Here is a 9,818-nt window from a genome sequence, read left to right on the forward strand (position 1 = left end):
TGTATGCCTGTGTACTATCAGTATATAGATGTATGCCTGTGTACTATCAGTATATAGATGTATGCCTGTGTACTATCAGTATATAGATCTATGCCTGTGTACTATCAGTATATAGATGTATGCCTGTGTACTATCAGTATATAGATGTATGCCTGTGTACTATCAGTATATAGATGTATGCCTGTGTGCTATCAGTATATAGATGTATGCCTGTGTGCTATCAGTATATAGATGTATGCCTGTGTGCTATCAGTATATAGATGTATGCCTGTGTGCTATCCGTATATAGATATATGCCTGTGTACTATCAGTATATAGATGTATGCCTGTGTGATGGATGGTCAAATTGCTTATGTTCTCTGTATTAAACTACACTATGAATTATCAAGCAGGATGCCGGATTATGAAGATATGTATTCTCCATTTTGTAATGATCTCTTTCTGTTCTGCTTAAATCACAAGGGAATAAGTTATTACTTTGTGTTCTTTTTCGTGGCCTTCAATACTGGTAGATAGGAGTCTGGCAGAACGCCTAGACCTGAAATAATCATTATATTTCCAATTAATTCTTTATCTCAGTATTTCACACATATATATGAAATCATCACATAGCCTTATGAAAACCTCCTACATTTCTATTGTTTGTAGGCCAGGATTTGCAGGTGTTAGAAAGATCACGTGACCTCAGTGGGAAGGTACCCTATGACGTATTTTCAGTCTACGTGTAAAATGTTATGATTGGTTGTTCCATGAGAGGTAACACCCTGGTTAGAGGGTACGCCCTGAGGGTATATTAACCTATGTATCTTGATAATAAATGAGAATATTGATTGAGACGACAGATTGCTATTGTCTTTATTGATCTCCCGGTGCACTGCTGATACTTCAATTACCATATTTGAATACCACCTGACAAAGCAGAGGGAGCCCATTAGAGCACCCATCCCAAAAGGTGCTACCTGGAAGGGGTTTCTTCGACAGTTATGGTGCCGAAACCCGGGACCTCCTAATGAGAATTTTGTGCAAAGTCCACTAATCTGGAAGGACCTGGGGAGTCACTGAAACCAAAACCGATCGGTAAGTAACAGACTTTATGTTACACCATTTGTTTCAGCCACTCTGTTAAGTCCCTGGAAACGTACTTTGTATATGTAAGTCTCTACAAAGGGGTCCCGTAATAATCAGGTCCTTTGTCAGGATGGTAGTGTGGTTAAATGGATTTACATGGGGGTGTATGTGACAAGTGTGATGAATGTGTGTGTAGTGTGATGTTGAATACATCTGTGAGAAGACATACATATCAAATTGTTGAAACTGTATGGCTCCCAGCCCAGAAGTAATATCCACTTCATAGAAGACGATATACACTCAGTGCAAGGAGGAGCAATTGTGTCTATATTGAATTTGCACTCAATACCATTACCAAGTGCAATAGGGAAAACTTTGAATACTGTATTAGAAAATCATTTATATTTTCCTAAATTCACTGCCAAACAGTGATATTGTGTGTAAGGGTCCATAAACCAGTTGTATGCATTGCCAGACTGGCATAAGGTGGGAATCAGTACAGACTGATTTCTAGCACATGATAATCCGGCATATACACTTTGATGTAAAATAACATCCAAGTAATTAAGTCTGTAGTAGTATAACATCAGACCGCTGGATTGAATACCGTTGTAATATAACATCCTGTATTCATTGAATGACCCTGACACTTACCCCAGGTGCCACCTGTGTCGTAGTAGTAATTACAGTGAAGAACATTGGTATTGGCTCAGACCCAGAGCCCCTAAAGAAATCACCAACATAGATAACAGGCCCCTAAACTACAACCCACAGAGTGAACGGCTGAGCGGGGAGGATAACATATATGTTACCAAATATAATTTGTATGTGAAACCATTGCAAAGTGCTAGAGGAAAGAGTTTGGGATATATGCTACATCACAGGCTGTATGAACTGAAAGTGTTCTGCATAAGTGAAAGAGACGAAGGGTTTGTAGAAGTTTGAAATTAATGTGACCAACTCCTGCTTGAATCAATGGCAGTTCATGAATGTAGATTGTGTTGAAGGATTTGCTCTTGCAATTTGTGGATTGGCAGCATTTTGTCTGTTCTTGATGTTCAAAACAGTGAGGGATCAGACAAAAGGATATCCCACTGCTAGAATAGTCTGAAGGAACGACTTTTGATATTGATAGTCTTTCTGAAACTGTAAGATAGATTGTCTGAGATATCTGTCAACAGACTAAGGCCTGTCTGTTTGGAGCTGGGGAGTTTTCCGGAGACTACCCTACGCCCACTGACCATGGGGTCAGAAAATAGTAAGACAAAAATGCGGGACAGCCCTGAGACGTGGGTCTCTGCCATCAAAATAGTAGAAAGAGCAAAAGGATCTGAGGCTGTGAAGGATTGTAAAAGAATGTTTAAAATGATGGGAGTTGGGTCCTATGGAACATTAGCAGAATGTGATTGGAAAAGATTTATGACAAATTGTGTTGGATGGTTGAAAGACAATAACATGGTGGAAAAAGCCCAAATGTGGTATGAGGTAGCACAGAGAGTGAGTAACACAGAACATAAGAGTATGGAAGCAAATCATGGAATAATGTATGATTTATATGACCCTTTAAGTGAAAAGCTCCTCACTAATGTGTTAACCCCTTTACAACTGCCAAACAGCCCCGCAGCAGCAACTGCGCCACCTCCTTATCCTGAAAATAGCAAGAAAGGCAGCTGCTGGACATGTCCACACTGTGGGCAGCAGAACCCCCTCACTGCAGGATATTGTGTCAGTTGTGGTACGCAGCGCCCCACTAGATTGTTTCCGTTAGTATCAAGTATCCATACACACAGGGGACCAAAACCAGTAGATGTAGACGGGCAACCAGTACCTGGGGCAGTAGGGGAAATCCAGTCACATGAAGCCACTGTGTATCGCCCCTGGAGCCCGGCTGATTTACTAGCTGTATGTAACACTCCCAGACCCACGTAAAACACCAAGCGCTTTCCATAGAAAGCTGCGAGCAGTACATCTAGCTTACCGTGCTACATGGTCAGTTATGGAGAGCCTGGTAGAAACAAAGGGAGGGGAAGTACTCAAAAATCAAATACAAGCTGCTATTACAAATCCCGTACCAGCAAATAAAACCAATGAGCAATCAGGACTAGAATACCTGAACGCTATGCAGCCCTGGGTAGATGCTACTCAACAGGATCGAACTGATAGTTTTATGTCATTTTCCCAAGATGTTAAACAGTCAGTCCCTGATTATGCCACAACTTTACAGCAGCAGTGGTTAGATCACGGGTATGAAGAAGGTGATGCAAAAGACTTGCGCCTACTAAAAATAACTTTTATGTCCGGTCTTAAGCCGGCAGTACAAGAAGCTGTTAAAAGATCCCGCCCCGACTGGCGTACATGCCAGTTTAATGATTTAGTAAGCATTGCAAAAGGTGCAGTTAGATTTAGCTCCTAAAAGAACCCGTCTCGCCCCGATGAAACAAAAGGGGGGCTATAGAGGAAGAGGCAGGGAACAAAAAGACACTTTGAGAACCCAGAGAAGGGATCTTAGCCAGATTACATGCTGGAACTGTGATAAGAAGGGTCATTATTCAGCCCGATGTCCCTCCCGTCCAGTTGAGCCTCCCAATTCTTTGATTGCTGCATAGGAAACTGGCAACCCTGATGTCTCCCTCTGCCCAGTGCTCCCCCCGACAGGTCCATCATTGATGGTGCCTGTTACTTTACCCACAGGGGAAAATACCTCTTTTCTAGTAGACACAGGGGCAGCCAGAACTGTATTACAAACCAAATATGTACCGGCAGAGTTGTTATCACCAGACTATATAGATTGTGAAGGGGTGGAGGGAACATCATTTCAGTTACAGTTAACAAAACCAATGCGACTGAATATACATGACACACAATCAATTGTCTCCCGTGTGTTAGTGTCACCACACACTCCCTACAATTTATTGGGGACAGATGTACTCAGTGCCCTGGGAGCAGCATTGGACTTTTCTTCTGGCACACCTACATTAACCTCTGCCATTCCAGAGTCCCTGCTATGCAAACTCCTTAGTATGGCAAGTATGCCGGACACTGAAAAAGCCCCCAGTACCCCTCCCCTTTGGTTGGCAGACATCCCAGAAAAACTATGGGCACAAGATAAGATGGATGTAGGAGTTTTAAATGTGCCGCCTGTACAAGTAAATTTAAAACCAGACATGCAGAACCGTCCTGTATGTATAAAGCAATATCCTCTGAGTCCACAGCAAGACGCTGCTATAGAAAAGGATATTAATTCCTTACTGGAAAACAATCTTATAGTGCCCATAATCTCGCCTTTCAACACTCCTCTTTACCCAGTAAAGAAAAAGACACTGCCCGGTCAACCTGTACAGTACCGGATGGTACATGACCTGCGGGCTGTGAATGCTGTGACAATAATTAATACACCACAAGTGCCTAACCCACATACCCTGCTCAACCAGGTCCCCGGCACTGCAGTCTATTTCACCGTTATAGACTTAGCCAATGCTTTCTTCTCCATCCCGCTGGATAAAGAGTGCCAGCAGTATTTTGCATTTACACATAGGGGAAGACAGTATGCTTGGGTAGTTCTGCCACAGGGTGCCGCAAACTCCCCTGATATCTTCTCACGTACCATGAAAGATATTCTGGACACCTGGCAGCCCCCCAATCAGTCCTCAGTTCTACTACAATATGTAGATGATTTGTTACTTTGTAGTGAGAGTCTGGAGAACAGTGAAACAGATTCTAAATCACTATTAATGTTCCTAGAAGAAGTTGGCTGTAAAGCGAGCAAGCACAAGCTGCAATTATGTGCCAAAACAGTTGTTTTCCTTGGTCACTGTATTTCCCAAGGTATGAAACACTTAACCCCTGACAGGCTGGAAATCATACAGAAACACCCAGTCCCTAGGAACCCCAAACAATTGAGGACTTTCTTGGGTTTAATAGGGTACTGCAGAGCCTGGATCAGGGATGCCTCTGCTATGATGCAACCATTATATGACTGTCTCACCTCTGACCCATTTGTACTGTCACCTGAGGCAATTGACAATTTTCACTCCCTGAAGCTGTCACTGACTACAAGGCCAGCACTGGGACTTCCTGACTACAATAAGCCATTTACTCTGTTCTGCCATGAACAGGCAGGCCATGCCTCTGGAGTATTAGCCCAAGATCATGGAGGCAAGATGCGACCACTTGCCTATTACTCCCTTGCTCTGGATCCCATTGTACTAGGATCCCCGACCTGCATACGCGCTGTCTCAGCAGCAGCAGCTTTAGTTGATAAAGCAACAGACATTGTACTCCAACATGACATTATTGTGCAAGTCCCACACGCAGTGCAAGAAATGATGAACACAGTCAAGACAAAACACTTATCAGTTGCAAGACTTACTAAAATTGAACTTACTCTTCTGTCCCCTAATGTGACTATCAAACGTTGTGTTGTTCTGAATCCAGCTACACTCCTGCCCCTAGATTCTGAACAAAAGGAGGGAGGAGTGGGGGGACAGGGACATGGACACCCCCTTATTTTTCAACTATCCACTGATGATGAACTATTTAATTTTGAACATGAACATGACTGTCAAAGCCTAGTGGATATGGAATCAAACGGCATAAACAGTATATTTGATGTTGCTCTGATTAACCCTGATGCTGAGTATTTTGTAGATGGATCTCGATATTGGAGCGAAGACAAAGGACATTTCCTCACCGGGTATGCAGTGGTCCACAATGGTAAGGCCGTCATACAACAGTCCCTACCCTCCAGCAGCTCAGCTCAGGAGGCAGAACTAAAAGCACTCGCTGAGGCGTGTAAATTGGGTAAGGGACAGCGTGTCAACATATACACTGACTCCAGATATGCCTTTGGAGTTGCACATGACTTTGGGACAATATGGAGAGCCAGAGGGTTCTTGACCTCGGCAGGTAAACCTATAAAGAATGCAAAAGCAGTAGAAGAACTTTTAGAATCACTGCACATGCCAGACCAAGCAGCTATAGTCAAAGTACAGGCACACACTAATAACAGTGATCTCCTATCAAAAGGGAATGAGGCTGCGGATGCAGCGGCAAAGGACGCTGCTGCTCTCCCTCTGATGATTGTGAAGCCTGTTTTACAACCCATCACAGAGACCCTGTTGCGTGCTTTCCAGGACCAAGCACCCCCTCAAGAGCAAGCAGAATGGGAGGAGAGAGGTGCAGCAATAGGTCTAGGACAGTTGAGGCATCTTAATTCTAAGGTTTGCCTACCAAGAGCACTGTATCCAATGATGTGTGCCCTAGCCCATGGGAAAACACACTGTTCAAAGGGAGCTATGAGCCAGCTAGTGTTACAGACATGGCATGCTCCAGCTGCCAAATATACAGAGGGCTGCATGACATGTGCACAACACAACCCTGGTAAAACCACCAAAACACCAGCTAAACACACTCCTAAGTCCTACTACCCCTTTCAGTGATTACAGGTGGACTACATACAACTACCTAAGGTGGGAATTTATCAATATGTACTTGTTTGCACTGATTTATTTTCAGGATGGCCAGAAGCTTTTCCAGTGGCTAAAGCAAATGCAGATACCACAGCAAAGAAACTGATAGCTGAGGTAGTGTGCCGCTATGGAGTACCAGAGACAATTGAAAGTGACAGAGGTACTCACTTTACCCAAGAACTATTGAGGAACATATTAAAAAGCCTTGGGATAGAACAAGCATTTCACACTCCCTATCACCCACAAAGCAGTGGTAAGGTAGAAAGACTAAATGGAACTTTGAAATTAAAAATCCAGAAGGCCATGAATGAAACTTCTTTACCATGGACACAATGTCTACCCCTGGCTTTATACTCTGTAAGAACTACGCCAAGAGGGAAGGATAAACTTTCTCCCTATGAAATATTGTTTGGAAATATGCCAAAGACTGGACTGTGTTTTCCTCAGCAGTTACAAAAGCATTATGACAATATGACCACGTACTTGGCTGCCCTACACAAGCAACTGGAGAGGACACATAAACTAATCCTTTCTTCTATTCCAGATCCAAACTTTCTTTCAGGTACACACTCACTACAACCTGGAGACTGGGTGGTAACAAAGATACACAACAGGAGCAGTCTGGAACCAAGGTACAGCCAACCAGTAGAAGTACAGCTGGTCACCGCCACATCAGTGAAGCTCCAAGGACGAGCCAATTGGATACATGCAAGCCATTGCAAAAAGGTTATCAGCCCAGATGACGTCGCCTCGATCGATGATGTTGCCCTTGGCAGGGTTGGTGCTGATGTTGCCCCTCGTGGGGACGATGACTCAAGTTCTCAAGGAGGAAGTGGACAATAAATTCATAAAACATCATCAAATTATAACAGCATTAACAAACTTATCTGATTGTTGGATATGCACACACAGTCCTATAAGTTCAAAATCCATGCCATACATGGCTGTGCCCCTTAGTGAGAAAGAACTTCTTAACACTACATGTTGGGATCCCTCAAAGGTAAAGGATAACACAAAAAGGTATACATGGTCTAATACCAGTGTGCCCTTACCCATAGCAGGATGGATGGAGGATCCCTGGTGGCAGGTAAATCTAACCCTGATACCTGGTAAGGCTCTGATTCTCACACAAAAGGAAAATGGAAAATGGGTCCCTAAAAATGTCACTAAAACACTGACACTAGGTGAGATCCCCATAAAAGGCATAAAGATAAGCTTCAATAAAACCCAACAGACCTCAGATGTATTTAGACCAAGTCTGGTAGAACGGTACATACATAATGGTAGTTGGGAATACGGCCATTTCTTCCCTTCAGGAAGTAAGACTGATTGTAAACGTTATCCAGGGTATATGCAAGAAACAGACTTACAAGGGAATGAAACTATGTATTGTGGATGCACAGGAGTATACCATGGGTCTTTGGGAACAAATTGTCCTTGGTGTGTATTACAGCAGTCTTTTCCCCTAGTTCATTTTGCTCACATGTTAACCCTAGGAAGTATGCAATGGTTTGACCTTCCCCATGATATATATATAGTGTGCGGACATAATGCATATAAATGGATCCCGCAGACTACCACAGGTACCTGTACCCTAGCTAGGTTACAGTCTGCTACCTGGACATGGGACAAGGATGCACTTCCTTATGATAAAGTACCAAAACATATGCTGTACAAAAGGGAGGGAAAGCAAAAAGCCCACCCATTGGTACACTTACCTTGGCACACCAAGTTAGGATATGCTCTATCCATCTTTGGAGGACCAATTAGAAATGCACATAACATAGAAAAACTAGCAGAGTTGTTTGACAATATTACCGAATTAATATTTGATGCTTTAAATGTATCTTCAGTACTTACCCGACAGCTTATTACTGTTACTAACCAACATACACTTGTACTAGATTACTTAACTGCAAGTCAAGGGGGTATGTGCCAGATAGTGGGTCCTGCATGCTGTCATTATATAGATCCCCAAGGGACAGTACAGATTAAACATGATATTGAACAAGCAAAGCAATTAAAGGAGGAATTTAGGAAAGCCAATTCTGAAGAAGATTGGAACCTAGATTGGCCAGACTGGTTGTCATGGCTGAACCCGGCCTCATGGTTCAGAGGCATTGGAGGATGGGCTGCAGGACTCATGGTTCAGAGGCATTGGGGGATGGGCTGCAGGACTCATGGTTCAGAGGCATTGGGGGATGGGCTGCAGGACTCATGGTTCAGAGGCATTGGGGGATGGGCTGCAGGACTCATGCAAGGCGCTTTACATATATTACTCATAATATTGATTATATACGTTTTTGTTAAATTAGTAGCATGTCTGATACCTCTGCTATGTAAGAAGGCTAAGAAAATTGTCTATCATAAGCCGAAACCTTTTAATCAACAATACCCTATGTCACAGGGATTTTATGCACAAGGCCAGAACCTGGTGAATGGGTGAACACCCCACCATGTAACACTAAGTGTGTTCATTTATTAAAGCTTTGCCATTTATATCTTATATACATGTTAGGACTTTTATACAGGGCATGTTGTTATTGTTATCACCATATAAATATTGACAAAAGTAGAGTCCAACAAATCCAAACAGCCGTGCAGACGAGCAACTACGGGACTTGTCAACGCACTGACGGGACCCTATACCCAAACCTGAACTCGGTGATCGCATTATATTATTAGTAGTGGCCCTATTCACTATTTTGTTTGAGGTTTATAATCAGATAATTTTTAATCTCTGTATTTTAATATGAGAAAAAGGGGGGTTTGTGATGGATGGTCAAATTGCTTATGTTCTCTGTATTAAACTACACTATGAATTATCAAGCAGGATGCCGGATTATGAAGATATGTATTCTCCATTTTGTAATGATCTCTTTCTGTTCTGCTTAAATCACAAGGGAATAAGTTATTACTTTGTGTTCTTTTTCGTGGCCTTCAATACTGGTAGATAGGAGTCTGGCAGAACGCCTAGGCCTGAAATAATCATCATATTTGTAATTAATTCTTTATCTCAGTATTTCACACACATATATGAAATCATCACATAGCCTTATGAAAACCTCCTACATTTCTATTGTTTGTAGGCCGGGATTTGCAGGTGTTAGAAAGATCACGTGACCTCAGTGGGAAGGTACCCTATGACGTATTTTCAGTCTACGTGTAAAATGTTATGATTGGTTGTTCCATGAGAGGTAACACCCTGGTTAGAGGGTACGCCCTGAGGGTATATTAACCTATGTATCTTGATAATAAATGAGAATATTGATTGAGACGACA

The 9,818-nt window shown here is 42.6% G+C and overlaps 1 long non-coding RNA gene across 1 annotated transcript; it reads left to right on the forward strand.

The window, feature by feature from the left end:
* The first annotated feature begins 276 nt into the window (after positions 1-276).
* On the forward strand, positions 277-9,818 carry LOC142743636 (uncharacterized). Its single transcript, XR_012881607.1, has 2 exons — positions 277-1,077; positions 7,081-9,818. It is a non-coding gene; the product is annotated as an uncharacterized LOC142743636 (long non-coding RNA).

The sequence above is a fragment of the Rhinoderma darwinii genome, chromosome 2 (assembly GCF_050947455.1).
Source record: "Rhinoderma darwinii isolate aRhiDar2 chromosome 2, aRhiDar2.hap1, whole genome shotgun sequence".
Taxonomy (NCBI): Eukaryota; Metazoa; Chordata; class Amphibia; order Anura; family Rhinodermatidae; genus Rhinoderma; species Rhinoderma darwinii.